This window comes from Carica papaya, chromosome 8, assembly GCF_054855325.1.
Source record: "Carica papaya isolate Zhongbai chromosome 8, ASM5485532v1, whole genome shotgun sequence".
NCBI lineage: Eukaryota > Viridiplantae > Streptophyta > Magnoliopsida > Brassicales > Caricaceae > Carica > Carica papaya.
In genome coordinates this window covers 18,661,655-18,675,952 of record NC_142316.1, presented here as the reverse complement: position 1 = coordinate 18,675,952, position 14,298 = coordinate 18,661,655, and the positions used below count along the sequence as shown (strand labels likewise).

Sequence of the window (14,298 nt, the reverse complement as noted above, 5' to 3'; positions counted from 1 at the left end):
AATTGTTTCCTTGTGCGTTCACACTGCACCTCTCCTTCTCGTTCTAATATCGATTAAAATGCCCCTGCTTCTTGACTCACATTTGCGTGTAAACCAGCGGACCCCAGTTCCAGTCGCGCGTAACGTCGAACGACCCGTCTGAAAAATAATTGGTGCGACACGAGGACTTCCCAGGAGGTCACCCATCCGAGTACTACTCTCGCCCAAGCACACTTAACTGCGGAGTTCTGATGGGATCCGGTGCATTAGTGCTGGTATGATCGCACCCGTTTAATTTCGCGCTGCAAATACATAAACGCCTTCTCCTTTCTTCTCCCTCCCGTCATTTGTTTCCTTGTGCGTGCGCACTGCACCTCCCGTGCTCGTTCTAATATCAGGTAAAATACTATGGTGCCGTGACTCAAATTTGCGAATAAACCTGAGGACTATAATTCAAAAAAATGGGTGAAACACGAGGACTTCACAAGAAAATGGTGAAATATAAGGACTTCGCAGGAGGTAACCCATGCTAGTACTACCCTCGTCCAAGCACCCTTACCTACGGAGTTCTGATAGAATCCGTTGCATTAGTGCTGGTATGATCGCACCTGTTTCATTTCTTGCTGAAAATACATACACTCCTTCTCCTTCCCTCCCCCTCCCGTCAATTGTTTCCTTGTGCGTTCACACTGCACCTCTCCTTCTCGTTCTAATATCGATTAAAATGCCCCTACTTCTTGACTCACATTTGCGTGTAAACCAGCGGACCCCAGTTCCAGTCGCGCGTAACGTCGAACGACCCGTCTGAAAAAAAATTGGTGCGACACGAGGACTTCCCAGGAGGTCACCCATCCGAGTACTACTCTCGCCCAAGCACACTTAACTGCGGAGTTCTGATGGGATCCGGTGCATTAGTGCTGGTATGATCGCACCCGTTTAATTTCGCGCTGCAAATACATAAACGCCTTCTCCTTTCCTCCCCCTCCCGTCATTTGTTTCCTTGTGCGTGCGCACTGCACCTCCCGTGCTCGTTCTAATATCAGGTAAAATACTATGGTGCCGTGACTCAAATTTGCGAATAAACCTGAGGACTATAATTCAAAAAAATGGGTGCAACACGAGGACTTCACAAGAAAATGGGTGAAATATAAGGACTTCGCAGGAGGTAACCCATGCTAGTACTACCCTCGCCCAAGCACCCTTACCTACGGAGTTCTGATAGAATCCGTTGCATTAGTGCTGGTATGATCGCACCTGTTTCATTTCGTGCTGAAAATACATACACTCCTTCTCCTTCCCTCCCCCTCCCGTCAATTGTTTCCTTGTGCGTTCACATTGCACCTCTCATTCTCGTTCTAATATCGATTAAAATGCCCCTGCTTCTTGACTCACATTTGCGTGTAAACCAGCGGACCCCAGTTCCAGTCGCGCGTAACGTCGAACGACCCGTCTGAAAAAAAATTGGTGCGACACGAGGACTTCCCAGGAGGTCACCCATCCGAGTACTAGTCTCGCCCAAGCACACTTAACTGCGGAGTTCTGATGGGATCCGGTGCATTAGTGCTGGTATGATCGCACACGTTTAATTTCGCGCTGCAAATATATAAACGCCTTCTCCTTTCTTCCCCCTCCAGTCATTTGTTTCCTTGTGCGTGCGCACTGCACCTCCCGTGCTCGTTCTAATATCAGGTAAATTACTATGGTGCCGTGACTCAAATTTGCGAATAAACCTGAGGACTATAATTCAAAAAAATGGGTGCAACACGAGGACTTCACAAGAAAATGGGTGAAATATAAGGACTTCGCAGGAGGTAACCCATGCTAGTACTACCCTCGCCCAAGCACCCTTACCTACGGAGTTCTGATAGAATCCGTTGCATTAGTGCTGGTATGATCGCACCTGTTTCATTTCGTGCTGAAAATACATACACTCCTTCTCCTTCCCTCCCCCTCCCGTCAATTGTTTCCTTGTGCGTTCACATTGCACCTCTCATTCTCGTTCTAATATCGATTAAAATGCCCCTGCTTCTTGACTCACATTTGCGTGTAAACCAGCGGACCCCAGTTCCAGTCGCGCGTAACGTCGAACGACCCGTCTGAAAAAAAATTGGTGCGACACGAGGACTTCCCAGGAGGTCACCCATCCGAGTACTACTCTCGCCCAAGCACACTTAACTGCGGAGTTCTGATGGGATCCGGTGCATTAGTGCTGGTATGATCGCACCCGTTTAATTTCGCGCTGCAAATACATAAACGCCTTCTCCTTTCTTCCCCCTCCAGTCATTTGTTTCCTTGTGCGTGCGCACTGCACCTCCCGTGCTCGTTCTAATATCAGGTAAATTACTATGGTGCCGTGACTCAAATTTGCGAATAAACCTGAGGACTATAATTCAAAAAAATGGGTGCAACACGAGGACTTCACAAGAAAATGGGTGAAATATAAGGACTTCGCAGGAGGTAACCCATGCTAGTACTACCCTCGCCCAAGCACCCTTACCTACGGAGTTCTGATAGAATCCGTTGCATTAGTGCTGGTATGATCGCACCTGTTTCATTTCGTGCTGAAAATACATACACTCCTTCTCCTTCCCTCCCCCTCCCGTCAATTGTTTCCTTGTGCGTTCACACTGCACCTCTCATTCTCGTTCTAATATCGATTAAAATGCCCCTGCTTCTTGACTCACATTTGCGTGTAAACCAGCGGACCCCAGTTCCAGTTGCGCGTAACGTCGAACGACCCGTCTGAAAAAAAATTGGTGCGACACGAGGACTTCCCAGGAGGTCACCCATCCGAGTACTACTCTCGCCCAAGCACACTTAACTGCGGAGTTTTGATGGGATCCGGTGCATTAGTGCTGGTATGATCGCACCCGTTTAATTTCGCGCTGCAAATACATAAATGCCTTCTCCTTTCTTCCCCCTCCCGTCATTTGTTTCCTTGTGCGTGCGCACTGCACCTCCCGTGCTCGTTCTAATATCAGGTAAAATACTATGGTGCCGTGACTCAAATTTGCGAATAAACCTGAGGACTATAATTCAAAAAAATGGGTGCAACACGAGGACTTCACAAGAAAATGGGTGAAATATAAGGACTTCGCAGGAGGTAACCCATGCTAGTACTACCCTCGCCCAAGCACCCTTACCTACGGAGTTCTGATAGAATCCGTTGCATTAGTGCTGGTATGATCGCACCTGTTTCATTTCGTGCTGAAAATACATACACTCCTTCTCCTTCCCTCCCCCTCCCGTCAATTGTTTCCTTGTGCGTTCACACTGCACCTCTCATTCTCGTTCTAATATCGATTAAAATGCCCCTGCTTCTTGACTCACATTTGCGTGTAAACCAGCGGACCCCAGTTCCAGTCGCGCGTAACGTCGAACGACCCGTCTGAAAAAAAATTGGTGCGACACGAGGACTTCCCAGGAGGTCAACCATCCGAGTACTACTCGGTACCAAGCACACTTAACTGCGGACTTCTGATGGGATCCGGTGCATTAGTGCTGGTATGATCGCACCCGTTTAATTTCGGACTGCAAATACATAAACGCCTTCTCCTTTCTTCCCCCTCCCGTCATTTGTTTCCTTGTGCGTGCGCATTGCACCTCCCGTGCTCGTTCTAATATCAGGTAAAATACTATGGTGCCGTGACTCAAATTTGCGAATAAACCTGAGAACTATAATTCAAAAAAATGGGTGCAACACGAGGACTTCACAAGAAAATGGGTGAAATATAAGGACTTCGCAGGAGGTAACCCATGCTAGTACTACCCTCGCCCAAGCACCCTTACCTACGGAGTTCTGATAGAACCCGTTGCATTAGTGCTGGTATGATCGCACCTGTTTCATTTCGTGCTGAAAATACATACACTCCTTCTCCTTCCCTCCCCCTCCCGTCAATTGTTTCCTTGTGCGTTCACACTGCACCTCTCCTTCTCGTTCTAATATCGATTAAAATGCCCCTGCTTCTTGACTCACATTTGCGTGTAAACCAGCGGACCCCAGTTCCAGTTGCGCGTAACGTCGAACGACCCGTCTGAAAAAAAATTGGTGCGACACGAGGACTTCCCAGGAGGTCACCCATCCGAGTACTACTCTCGCCCAAGCACACTTAACTGCGGAGTTCTGATGGGATCCGGTGCATTAGTGCTGGTATGATCGCAACCTGTTTAATTTTGCGCTGCAAATACATAAACGCCTTCTCCTTTCTTCTCCCTCCCGTCATTTGTTTCCTTGTGCGTGCGCACTGCACCTCCCGTGCTCGATCTAATATCAGGTAAAATACTATGGTGCCGTGACTCAAATTTGCGAATAAACCTGAGGACTATAATTCAAAAAAATGGGTGCAACACGAGGACTTCACAAGAAAATGGGTGAAATATAAGGACTTCGCAGGAGGTAACCCATGCTAGTACTACCCTCGCCCAAGCACCCTTACCTACGGAGTTCTGATAGAATCTGTTGCATTAGTGCTGGTATGATCGCACCTGTTTCATTTCTTGCTGAAAATACATACACTCCTTCTCCTTCCCTCCCCCTCCCGTCAATTGTTTCCTTGTGCGTTCACACTGCACCTCTCCTTCTCGTTCTAATATCGATTAAAATGCCCCTGCTTCTTGACTCACATTTGCGCGTAAACCAGCGGACCCCAGTTCCAGTCGCGCGTAACGTCGAACGACCCGTCTGAAAAAAAATTGGTGCGACACGAGGACTTCCCAGGAGGTCACCTATCCGAGTACTACTCTCGCGCAAGCACACTTAACTGCGGAGTTCTGATGGGATCCGGTGCTTTAGTGCTGGTATGATCGCACCCGTTTAAATTCGCGCTGCAAATACATAAACTCCTTCTCCTTTCTTCTCCCTCCCGTCATTTGTTTCCTTGTGCGTGCGCACTTCACCTCCCGTGCTCGTTCTAATATCAGGTAAAATACTATGGTGCCGTGACTCAAATTTGCGAATAAACCTGAGGACCATAATTCAAGTCGCGCGTAACGTTGAAAGAATCTTTTGTTAAAAAATGGGTGCAACACGAGGACTTCACAAGAAAATGGGTGAAATATAAGGACTTCGCAGGAGATAACCCATGCTAGTACTACTCTCGCCCAAGCACCTTACCTACGGAGTTCTGATAGAATCCGATGCATTAGTGCTGGTATGATCGCACCTGTTTCATTCTGCGCTGCAAATACATACACTTTTTCTCCTTCCCTCCCCCTCCCATCAATTGTTTCCTTGTGCGTTCACACTACACCTCTCCTTCTCGTTCTAATATCGATTAAAATGCCCCCCCTTCTTGACTCAGATTTGCGTATTAACCAGCGGACCCTAGTTCCAGTTGCGCGTAACGTCGAACGACCCGTCTGAAAAAAAATTGGTGCGACACAAGGACTTCCCAAGAGGTCACCCATCCGAGTACTACTCTCGCCCAAGAACACTTAACTGCGGAGTTCTGATGGGATCCGGTGCATTAGTGCTGGTATGATCGCACCCGTTTAATTCCGTGCTGCAAATACATAAACTCCTTCTCCTTTCTTCCCCCTCCCGTCATTTGTTTCCTTGTGCGTGCACTCTGTATCTCTCTTTCTCATTCTAATATCAAGTAATATGCCCCTGCACCGTGACTCACCTTTGCAAATGAACCAGCGATTTATAATTCCATTCGCGCGTAACGTCGAACAACCCATCCGAAAAAAAATTGGTGCAACATGAGGGCTTCCCAGGTAGTCACCCATCCGAGTACTACTCTCGCCCAAGCACACTTAACTGCGGAGTTCTAATGGGATCCGGGGCTTTAGTGCTGCTATGATTGCACCTCTTTAATTTCGCGCTGCAAATACATACACTCCTCCTTTCTTCCCCCTCCCGTCATTTGTTTCCTTGTGCGTTCACACTGCACCTCTCATTCTCGTTCTAATATCGATTAAAATGCCCCTGATTCTTGACTCACATTTGCGTATCAACCAGCGGACCATAGTTCCAGTCGCGCGTAACGTCGAACGACCCATCTGAAAAAAAATTGTTGCGATACGAGGACTTCCCAAGAGGTCATCCATCCGAGTACTACTCTCGCCCAAGCACGCTTAACTGCATAGTTCTGAAGGGATCCAGTGCATTAGTGCTGGTATGATGCCACTTGTTTAATTTTGTGCTTCAAATACATACACTCCTTCTCTTTTCTTCCTCCTCCCGTCATTTGTTTCCTTGTGCGTGCGCACTGCACCTCCCGTACTCGTTCTAATATCAAGTAAAATGCCACGGCGCCGTTTCTCACATTTGCGAATAAACCTGCGGACCATAAATCAAGTCGCGCGTAATGTCGAAAGAATCATCTGCAAAAAGATGGGTGCAACACGACGACCTCCAAAGAAAATGGGTGAAATATAAGGACTTCGCAGGAGGTCACCCATCCGAGTACATTTCTCGCCCAAGCACCCTTAACTGCGGAGTTCTGATAGAATCCGTTGCATTAGTGCTGGTATGATCCCTCATGTTTCATTCTGCACTGTAAATACATACACTCTTTCTCTTCCCATCCCCCTTCCCGTCATTTGTTTCCTTGTGCGTGCACTCTGCATCTCTCTTTCTCGTTCTAATATCAAGTAATATGCTCCGGCACCGTGACTCACCTTTGCAAATGAACCAGCGGCTTATAATTCCATTCGCGCGTAACGTCGAACAACCCATCTGAAAAAAAAATAGGTGCAACACGAGGGCTTCCTAGGTGGTAACCCATCCGAGTACTACTCTCGCCCAAACACACTTTACTGCGGAGTTCTAATGAGATCTAGGGCTTTAGTGCTGGTATGATCGCACCTCTTTAATTTCGCGCTGCAAATAAATACACTCCTCCTTTCTTCCCCTTTCCGTTATTTGTTTCCTTGTCCGTTCACACTTCTCCTCTCATTCTCGTTCTAATATCGATTAAAATGCCCCTGCTTCTTGACTCACATTTGCGTATAAACCAGCGGACCCTAGTTCCAGACGCGCGTAACGTCGAACGACCATTCTGAAAAAAAATTGGTGCGACACGAGGACTTCCCAGGAGGTCACGCATCCGAGTACTAATCTCGCCCAAGCACACTTAACTGCAGAGTTCTGATGGGATCCGGTGCAATAGTGCTGGTATGATCGCACCCGTTTAATTTTGCGCTTCTATTACATAAACTCATTCCCCTTTCTTCCCCCTCCCGTCATTTGTTTCCTTGTGCGTGCGCACTGCACCTCCCGTTCTCGTTCTAATTTCAAGTAAAATGTCACGGCGCCGTGACTCACATTTGCTAATAAACCTGAGGACCATAATTCAAGTCGCGCGTAACGTCGAAAGAATCATCTGCAAAAAAATGGGTGCAACACGAGGACTTCACAAGAAAATGGGTGAAATATAAGAACTTCGCAGGAGGTAACCCATGCTAGTACTACTCTCGCCCAAGCACCCTTACCTACGGAGTTCTGATAGAATTCGTTGCATTAGTGCTGGTATGATCGCACCTGTTTCATTTCTTGCTGAAAATACATACACTCCTTCTCCTTCCTTCCCCCTCCCATCAATTGTTTCCTTGTGCGTTCACACTGCACCTCTCCTTCTCGTTCTAATATGGATTAAAATGCCCCTGCTTCTTGACTCACATTTGCGTATAAACCAGCGGACCCTAGTTCCAGTCGCGCGTAACGTCGAACGACACGTCTGAAAAAAAATTGGTGCGACACGAGGACTTCCCAGGAGGTCACCAATCCGAGTACTACTCTCGCCAAAGCACACTTAACTGCGGAGTTCTGACGGAATCCGGTGCATTAGTGCTGGTATGATCGCACACGTTTAATTCCGCGCTGCAAATACATAAACTCCTTCTCCTTTCTTCCCCCTCCCGTCATTTGTTTCCTTGTGCGTGCGCACTGCCCCTCCCGTGCTCCTTCTAATATAAAGTAAAATGCTACGGTGCCGTGACTCACATTTGCGAATAAACCTGAGGACCATAATTCAAGTCGCGCGTATCGTTGAAAGAATCATCTGCAAAAAAATGGGTGCAACACGAGGACTTCCTAAGAAAATTGGTGAAATATAAGGACTTCGCATGAGGTCACCCATCCTAGTGCTACTCTCGCCCAAGCACCCTTAACTTGCGGAGTTCTGATAGAATCCGTTGCATTGGTGCTGGTATGATCGCTCATGTTTCATTCTGCGCTGCAAATACATAAACTTTTTCTCCCTCCATCCCCCCTCCCGTCATTTGTTTCCTTGTGCGTGCACTCTGCATCTCTCCTTCTCGTTCTAATATCGATTAAAATGCCCCAGCTTCTTGACTCACATTTGCGTATAAACCAGCGGACCCTAGTTCCAGTCGCGCGTAACGTCGAACGACCCGTCTGAAAAAATAATTAGTGCGACACGAGGACTTCCCAAGAGGTCACCCATCCGAGTACTACTCTCGCCCAAGCACACTTAACTGCGGAGTTCTGATGGGATCCGGTGCATTAGTGCTGGTATGATCGCACATGTTTAATTTTGCGCTGCAAATACATAAACTCCTTCTCCTTTCTTCTCCCTCCCGTCATTCGTTTCCTTGTGCGTGCACACTGCACCTCTCGTTCTCGCTCAAATATCAAGTAAAATGCCACGGCGCCGTGACTCACATTTGCGAATAAATCTGCGGACCATAATTAAGGTCGCGCATAAGGTCGAACGGCACAACTGAAAAAAAGAAAATGGGTGCAAAACGAGAACTTCCCAGGAGGTAACCCATCATTATACTGCTTTCGCCAAAGCACACTTAACTGCGGAGTTCTGATGGGATCCGGTGCATTTGTGCTGGTGTGACCGCACCTGTTTAATTTTGTGCTGAAAATACATACACTCCTTCTTCCCTCCCACCCTCCCATCATTTGTTTCCTTGTGCGTTCACACTGCACCTCTCATTCTCGTTCTAATATCGATTAAAATGCCCCTGATTCTTGACTCACATTTGCGTATAAACCAGCGGACCATAGTTCCAGTCGCGCGTAACGTCGAACGACCCATCTGAAAAAAAATTATTGAGATACGAGGACTTCCCAAGAGGTCACCCATCCGAGTACTACACTAGCCCAAGAACACTTAACTGCAGAGTTCTGATGGGATCCAGTGCATTAGTGCTGGTATGATGCCACTTGTTTAATTTTGCGCTTCAAATACATACACTCCTTCTATTTTCTTCCTCCTCCCAACATTTGTTTCCTTGTGCGTGCGCACTGCACCTCCCGTACTCGTTCTAATATCAAGTAAAATGCCACGGCGCCGTGACTCACATTTGCGAATAAACCTGCGGACCATAAATCAAGTCGCGCGTAACGTCGAAAGAATCATCTGCAAAAAGATGGGTGCAACACGAGGACCTCCCAAGAAAATGGGCGAAATATAAGGACTTCGCAGGAGGTCTCCCATCCGAGTTCTTTTCTCACCCAAGCACCCTTAACTGCGGAGTTCTGATAGAATCCGTTGCATTAGTGCTGGTATGATCCCTCATGTTTCATTCTGTACTGCAAATACATACACTCTTTCTCCTCCCGTCATTTGTTTCCTTGTGCGTGCACTCTGCATCTCTCTTTCTCGTTCTAATATCAAGTAATATGCCCCGGCACCGTGACTCACCTTTGCAAATGAACCAACGGTTTATAATTCCATTCGCGCATAACATCGAACAACCAATCCGAAAAAAAATATGTACAACACGAGGGCTTCCCAAGTGGTCACCCATCCGAGTACTACTCTCGCCCAAGCACACTTAACTGCGGAGTTCTGATGGGATCCGAGACTTTAGTGCTGGTATGATCGCACCTGTTTAATTTCGCGCTGCAAATACATATACTCCTTCTCCTTTCTTCCCCCTCCCGTCATTTGTATCCTTGTGCGTTAACACTTCACCTCTCATTCTCGGTCTAATATCGATTAAAATGCCCCTGCTTATGGACTCACATTTGCGTATAAACCAGCGGACCCTAGTTCCAGACGCGCGTAACGTCGAACGACCCGTCTGAAAAAAAATTGGTGCGACACGAGGACTTCCCAGGAGGTCACGCATCCGAGTACTAATCTCGCCCAAGCACACTTAACTGCAGAGTTCTGATGGGATCCGGTGCAATAGTGCTGGTATGATCGCACCCGTTTAATTTTGCGCTTCTATTACATAAACTCATTCCCCTTTCTTCCCCCTCCCGTCATTTGTTTCCTTGTGCGTGCGCACTGCACCTCCCGTTCTCGTTCTAATTTCAAGTAAAATGCCACGGCGCCGTGACTCACATTTGCTAATAAACCTGAGGACCATAATTCAAGTCGCGCGTAACGTCGAAAGAATCATCTGCAAAAAAATGGGTGCAACACGAGGACTTCACAAGAAAATGGGTGAAATATAAGAACTTCGCAGGAGGTAACCCATGCTAGTACTACTCTCGCCCAAGCACCCTTACCTACGGAGTTCTGATAGAATTCGTTGCATTAGTGCTGGTATGATCGCACCTGTTTCATTTCTTGCTGAAAATACATACACTCCTTCTCCTTCCTTCCCCCTCCCATCAATTGTTTCCTTGTGCGTTCACACTGCACCTCTCCTTCTCGTTCTAATATGGATTAAAATGCCCCTGCTTCTTGACTCACATTTGCGTATAAACCAGCGGACCCTAGTTCCAGTCGCGCGTAACGTCGAACGACACGTCTGAAAAAAAATTGGTGCGACACGAGGACTTCCCAGGAGGTCACCAATCCGAGTACTACTCTCGCCAAAGCACACTTAACTGCGGAGTTCTGATGGAATCCGTTGCATTGGTGCTGGTATGATTGCTCATGTTTCATTCTGCGCTGCAAATACATATACTTTTTCTACCTCCATCCCCCCTCCCGTCATTTGTTTCCTTGTGCGTGCACTCTGTATCTCTCTTTCTCGTTCTAATATCGATTAAAATGCCCCTGCTTCTTGACTCACATTTGCGTATAAACCAGTGGACCCTTGTTCCAGTCGCGCGTAACGTCGAACGACCCGTCGGAAAAAAAAATTAGTGCGACACGAGGACTTCCCAAGAGGTAACCCATTTGAGTACTACTCTTGCCCAAGCACACTTAACTGCGGAGTTCTGATGGAATCCGGTGCATTAGTGCTGGTATGATCGAACCTGTTTAATTTCGCGCTGCAAATACATAAACTCCTTCTCCTTTATTCCCCCTCCCGTCATTTGTTTCCTTGTGCGTGCGCACTGCACCTCTCGTTCTCGCTCAAATATCAAGTAAAATCCCACGGCGCCGTGACTCACATTTGCGAATAAATCTGCGGACCATAATTAAAGTCGCGAAAGGTCGAACGGCACATCTGAAAAAAAGAAAATGGGTGCAACACGAGAACTTCCCAGGAGGTAACCCATCATTGTACTACTTTCACCAAAGCACACTTAACTGCGGAGTTCTGATGGGATCCGGTGCATTTGTGCTGGTGTGACCGCGCCTGTTTAATTTCGTGCTAAAAATACATACACTCTTTCTTCCCTCCCTTCCTCCCATTATTTGTTTCCTTGTGCGTTCACACTGCATATCTCCTTCTCGTTCTAATATCGATTAAAATTCCCCTCATTCTTGACTCACATTTACGTATAAACCAGCGGACCATAGTTCCAGTCGCGCGTAACGTCGAACGACCCATCTGAAAAAAAATTGTTGCGATACGAGGACTTCCCAAGAGGTCACCCATCCGAGTACTACACTCGCCCAAGCACACTTAACTGCAGAGTTCTGATTGGATCTAGTGCATTAGTGCTGGTATGATGCCATTTGTTTAATTTTGCGCTTCAAATACATACACTCCTTCTCTTTTCTTCCTTCTCCCGTCATTTGTTTCCTTGTGCTTGCGCACTGCACCTCCCGTTCTCGTTCACATATCAAGTAAAATGCCACGACGTCGTGACTCACATTTGCGAATAAACTTGAGGACCATAAATCAAGTCGCGCATAACGTCGAAAGAATCATCTGCAAAAAGATGGGTGCAACACGAGGACCTCCCAAGAAAATGGGTGAAATATAAGGACTTCGCAGGAGGTCACCCATCCGAGTACTTTTCTAGCCCAAGCACCCTTAACTGCGGAGTTCTGATAGAATCCGTTGCATTAGTGCTGGTATGATCGCACCTGTTTCATTTCGTGCTGAAAATACATACACTCCCTCTCCTTCCCTCCCCCTCCCATCGATTGTTTCCTTGTGCGTTCACACTGCACCTCTTCTTCTCGTTCTAATATCGATTAAAATGCCCCTGCTTCTTGACTCACATTTGCGTATAAACCAGCGGACCCTAGTTCCAGTCGCGCGTAAAGTCGAACGACATATCTGAAAAAAAATTGTTGCGATACGAGGACTTCCCAGGAGGTCACCCATCCGAGTACTACTCTCGCCCAAGCACAGTTAACTGCGGAGTTCTGATGGGATCCGGTGCATTAGTGCTGGTATGATAGAACCCGTTTAATTTCGCGCTGCAAATACATAAATTCCTTCTCCTTTCTTCCCCCTCCCGTCATTTGTTTCCTTGTGCGTGCGCACTGCACCTCCCGTGCTCGTTCTAATATAAAGTAAAATGCTACGGTGCCGTGACTCACATTTGCGAATAAACCTGAGGACCATAATTCAAGTCGCGTGTATCGTCGAAAGAATCATCTGCAAAACAATGGGTGAAACACGAGGACTTCCTAAGAAAATGGGTGAAATATAAGGACTTCGCAGGAGGTCACCCATCCTAGTGCTACTCTCGCCCAAACACCCTTAACTTGCGGAGTTCTGATAGAACCCGTTGCATTGGTGCGGGTATCATTGCTCATGTTTCATTCTGCGCTGCAAATACATACACTTTTTCTCCCTCCATCCCCCGTCCCTTCATTTGTTTCCTTGTGCATACACTTTGCATCTCTCCTTCTCGTTCTAATATCAAGTAATATGCCTCGGCACCGTGACTCACCTTTATAAATGAACCAGCGGTTTATAATTCCATTCGCGCGTAACGTCGAACAACCCATCCGAAAAAAAATATGTGCAACACGAGGGCTTCCCAGGTGGTCACCCATCCAAGTACTACCCTCGCCCAAGCACACTTAACTGCGGAGTTCTGATGGGATCCGGAGCTTTAGTGCTGGTATGATCGCACCTTTTTAATTTTTCGCTGTAAATACATACACTCCTTCTCCTTTCTTCCCCCTCCCGTCATTTGTTTCCTTGTGCGTTCACACTTCACCTCTCATTCTCGTTCTAATATCGATTAAAATGACCCTGCTTCTTGACTCACATTTGCGTATAAACCAGCGGACCCCAGTTCCAGTCGCGCGTAACGTCGAACGACCCGTCTGAAAAAAAATTTGTGCGACACAAGGACTTCCCAGGAGGTCACCCATCCGAGTACTAATCTCGCCCAAGCACACTTCACTGCGAAGTTCTGATGGGATCCGATGCATTAGTGCTGGTATGATCGCACCAGTTTAATTTCGCGCTACAAATACATAAACTCATTCCCCTTTCTTCCCCCTCCCGTCATTTGTTTCCTTGTGCGTGCGCACTGCACCTCCCATTCTCGTTCTAATATAAAGTAAAATGCTAAAGCGCCGTGAATCACATTTGCGAATAAACCTGAGGACCATAATTCAAGTCGCGCGTAACATCGAAAGAATCATCTGCAAAAAAATGGGTGCAACACGAGAACTTCACAAGAAAATGGGTGAAATATAAGGACTTCACAGGAGGTAACCCATGCTAGTACTACTCTCGCCCAAGCACCCTTACCTACGGAGTTCTGATAGAATCTGTTGCATTAGTGCTGGTATGATTGCACCTGTTTCATTTCGTGCTGAAAATACATACACTCCTTCTCTTTCCCTCCCCCTCCCATCAATTGTTTCCTTGTGCGTTCACACTGCACCTCTCCTTCTCGTTCTAATATCGATTAAAATGCCTCTGCTTCTTGACTCACATTTGCGGATAAACCAGCGGACACTAGTTCCAGTCGCGCGTAACGTCGAACGACCCGTCTGAAAAAAAATTGGTGCGACACGAGGACTTCCCAGGAGGTTACCCATCTGAGTACTACTCTCGCCCAAGCACACTTAACTGCGGAGTTCTGACGGGATCTGGTGCATTAGTGCTGGTATGATCGCACCCGTTTAATTCTGTGCTGCAAATGCATAAACTCCTTCTCCTTTCTTCCCCCTCCCGTCATTTGTCTCCTTGTGCGTGCGCACTGCACTTCCCGTGCTCGTTCTAATATAAAGTAAAATGCTACGGTTCCGTGACTCACATTAGCGAATAAACCTAAGGACCATAATTCAAGTC

At 47.1% G+C, this 14,298-nt stretch overlaps 10 non-coding genes and 22 pseudogenes across 10 annotated transcripts; all 32 read right to left on the bottom strand.

Annotated features, from left to right (window-relative positions):
• Positions 1 to 149: 149 nt before the first annotated feature.
• On the bottom strand, positions 150 to 268 carry LOC148247947 (5S ribosomal RNA). Its single transcript, XR_015814936.1, has one exon. It is a non-coding gene; the product is annotated as a 5S ribosomal RNA (ribosomal RNA).
• A 526-nt stretch (positions 269 to 794) lies between these two features.
• On the bottom strand, positions 795 to 913 carry LOC148247946 (5S ribosomal RNA). Its single transcript, XR_015814925.1, has one exon. It is a non-coding gene; the product is annotated as a 5S ribosomal RNA (ribosomal RNA).
• Positions 914 to 1,116: 203 nt separating this feature from the next.
• Positions 1,117 to 1,235, bottom strand: LOC148247945 (5S ribosomal RNA; annotated as a pseudogene).
• A 205-nt stretch (positions 1,236 to 1,440) lies between these two features.
• Positions 1,441 to 1,559, bottom strand: LOC148247944 (5S ribosomal RNA). The gene has a single exon (XR_015814650.1). It is a non-coding gene; the product is annotated as a 5S ribosomal RNA (ribosomal RNA).
• A 203-nt stretch (positions 1,560 to 1,762) lies between these two features.
• On the bottom strand, positions 1,763 to 1,881 carry LOC148247943 (5S ribosomal RNA; annotated as a pseudogene).
• Positions 1,882 to 2,086: 205 nt separating this feature from the next.
• Positions 2,087 to 2,205, bottom strand: LOC148247942 (5S ribosomal RNA). Its single transcript, XR_015814914.1, has one exon. It is a non-coding gene; the product is annotated as a 5S ribosomal RNA (ribosomal RNA).
• A 203-nt stretch (positions 2,206 to 2,408) lies between these two features.
• LOC148247941 (5S ribosomal RNA) lies at positions 2,409 to 2,527 on the bottom strand (annotated as a pseudogene).
• Positions 2,528 to 2,732: 205 nt separating this feature from the next.
• Positions 2,733 to 2,851, bottom strand: LOC148247940 (5S ribosomal RNA). The gene has a single exon (XR_015815078.1). It is a non-coding gene; the product is annotated as a 5S ribosomal RNA (ribosomal RNA).
• Positions 2,852 to 3,054: 203 nt separating this feature from the next.
• Positions 3,055 to 3,173, bottom strand: LOC148247939 (5S ribosomal RNA; annotated as a pseudogene).
• A 205-nt stretch (positions 3,174 to 3,378) lies between these two features.
• LOC148247938 (5S ribosomal RNA) lies at positions 3,379 to 3,497 on the bottom strand (annotated as a pseudogene).
• A 527-nt stretch (positions 3,498 to 4,024) lies between these two features.
• Positions 4,025 to 4,143, bottom strand: LOC148247937 (5S ribosomal RNA). Its single transcript, XR_015814284.1, has one exon. It is a non-coding gene; the product is annotated as a 5S ribosomal RNA (ribosomal RNA).
• A 528-nt stretch (positions 4,144 to 4,671) lies between these two features.
• LOC148247936 (5S ribosomal RNA) lies at positions 4,672 to 4,790 on the bottom strand (annotated as a pseudogene).
• Positions 4,791 to 5,348: 558 nt separating this feature from the next.
• On the bottom strand, positions 5,349 to 5,467 carry LOC148247935 (5S ribosomal RNA). Its single transcript, XR_015815261.1, has one exon. It is a non-coding gene; the product is annotated as a 5S ribosomal RNA (ribosomal RNA).
• A 205-nt stretch (positions 5,468 to 5,672) lies between these two features.
• On the bottom strand, positions 5,673 to 5,791 carry LOC148247934 (5S ribosomal RNA; annotated as a pseudogene).
• Positions 5,792 to 5,993: 202 nt separating this feature from the next.
• On the bottom strand, positions 5,994 to 6,111 carry LOC148247933 (5S ribosomal RNA; annotated as a pseudogene).
• A 562-nt stretch (positions 6,112 to 6,673) lies between these two features.
• On the bottom strand, positions 6,674 to 6,792 carry LOC148247932 (5S ribosomal RNA; annotated as a pseudogene).
• Positions 6,793 to 6,994: 202 nt separating this feature from the next.
• LOC148247931 (5S ribosomal RNA) lies at positions 6,995 to 7,113 on the bottom strand (annotated as a pseudogene).
• A 559-nt stretch (positions 7,114 to 7,672) lies between these two features.
• Positions 7,673 to 7,791, bottom strand: LOC148247930 (5S ribosomal RNA; annotated as a pseudogene).
• A 562-nt stretch (positions 7,792 to 8,353) lies between these two features.
• On the bottom strand, positions 8,354 to 8,472 carry LOC148247929 (5S ribosomal RNA). Its single transcript, XR_015815860.1, has one exon. It is a non-coding gene; the product is annotated as a 5S ribosomal RNA (ribosomal RNA).
• Positions 8,473 to 8,681: 209 nt separating this feature from the next.
• Positions 8,682 to 8,800, bottom strand: LOC148247928 (5S ribosomal RNA; annotated as a pseudogene).
• Positions 8,801 to 9,004: 204 nt separating this feature from the next.
• LOC148247927 (5S ribosomal RNA) lies at positions 9,005 to 9,123 on the bottom strand (annotated as a pseudogene).
• A 548-nt stretch (positions 9,124 to 9,671) lies between these two features.
• On the bottom strand, positions 9,672 to 9,790 carry LOC148247926 (5S ribosomal RNA; annotated as a pseudogene).
• A 205-nt stretch (positions 9,791 to 9,995) lies between these two features.
• On the bottom strand, positions 9,996 to 10,114 carry LOC148247925 (5S ribosomal RNA; annotated as a pseudogene).
• A 559-nt stretch (positions 10,115 to 10,673) lies between these two features.
• On the bottom strand, positions 10,674 to 10,792 carry LOC148247924 (5S ribosomal RNA; annotated as a pseudogene).
• Positions 10,793 to 10,999: 207 nt separating this feature from the next.
• Positions 11,000 to 11,118, bottom strand: LOC148247923 (5S ribosomal RNA; annotated as a pseudogene).
• A 207-nt stretch (positions 11,119 to 11,325) lies between these two features.
• On the bottom strand, positions 11,326 to 11,444 carry LOC148247922 (5S ribosomal RNA; annotated as a pseudogene).
• Positions 11,445 to 11,648: 204 nt separating this feature from the next.
• Positions 11,649 to 11,766, bottom strand: LOC148247921 (5S ribosomal RNA; annotated as a pseudogene).
• Positions 11,767 to 12,002: 236 nt separating this feature from the next.
• LOC148247920 (5S ribosomal RNA) lies at positions 12,003 to 12,121 on the bottom strand (annotated as a pseudogene).
• Positions 12,122 to 12,326: 205 nt separating this feature from the next.
• LOC148247919 (5S ribosomal RNA) lies at positions 12,327 to 12,445 on the bottom strand (annotated as a pseudogene).
• A 561-nt stretch (positions 12,446 to 13,006) lies between these two features.
• Positions 13,007 to 13,125, bottom strand: LOC148247918 (5S ribosomal RNA). The gene has a single exon (XR_015814428.1). It is a non-coding gene; the product is annotated as a 5S ribosomal RNA (ribosomal RNA).
• Positions 13,126 to 13,330: 205 nt separating this feature from the next.
• On the bottom strand, positions 13,331 to 13,449 carry LOC148247917 (5S ribosomal RNA; annotated as a pseudogene).
• A 559-nt stretch (positions 13,450 to 14,008) lies between these two features.
• Positions 14,009 to 14,127, bottom strand: LOC148247916 (5S ribosomal RNA). Its single transcript, XR_015815466.1, has one exon. It is a non-coding gene; the product is annotated as a 5S ribosomal RNA (ribosomal RNA).
• Positions 14,128 to 14,298: the final 171 nt, after the last annotated feature.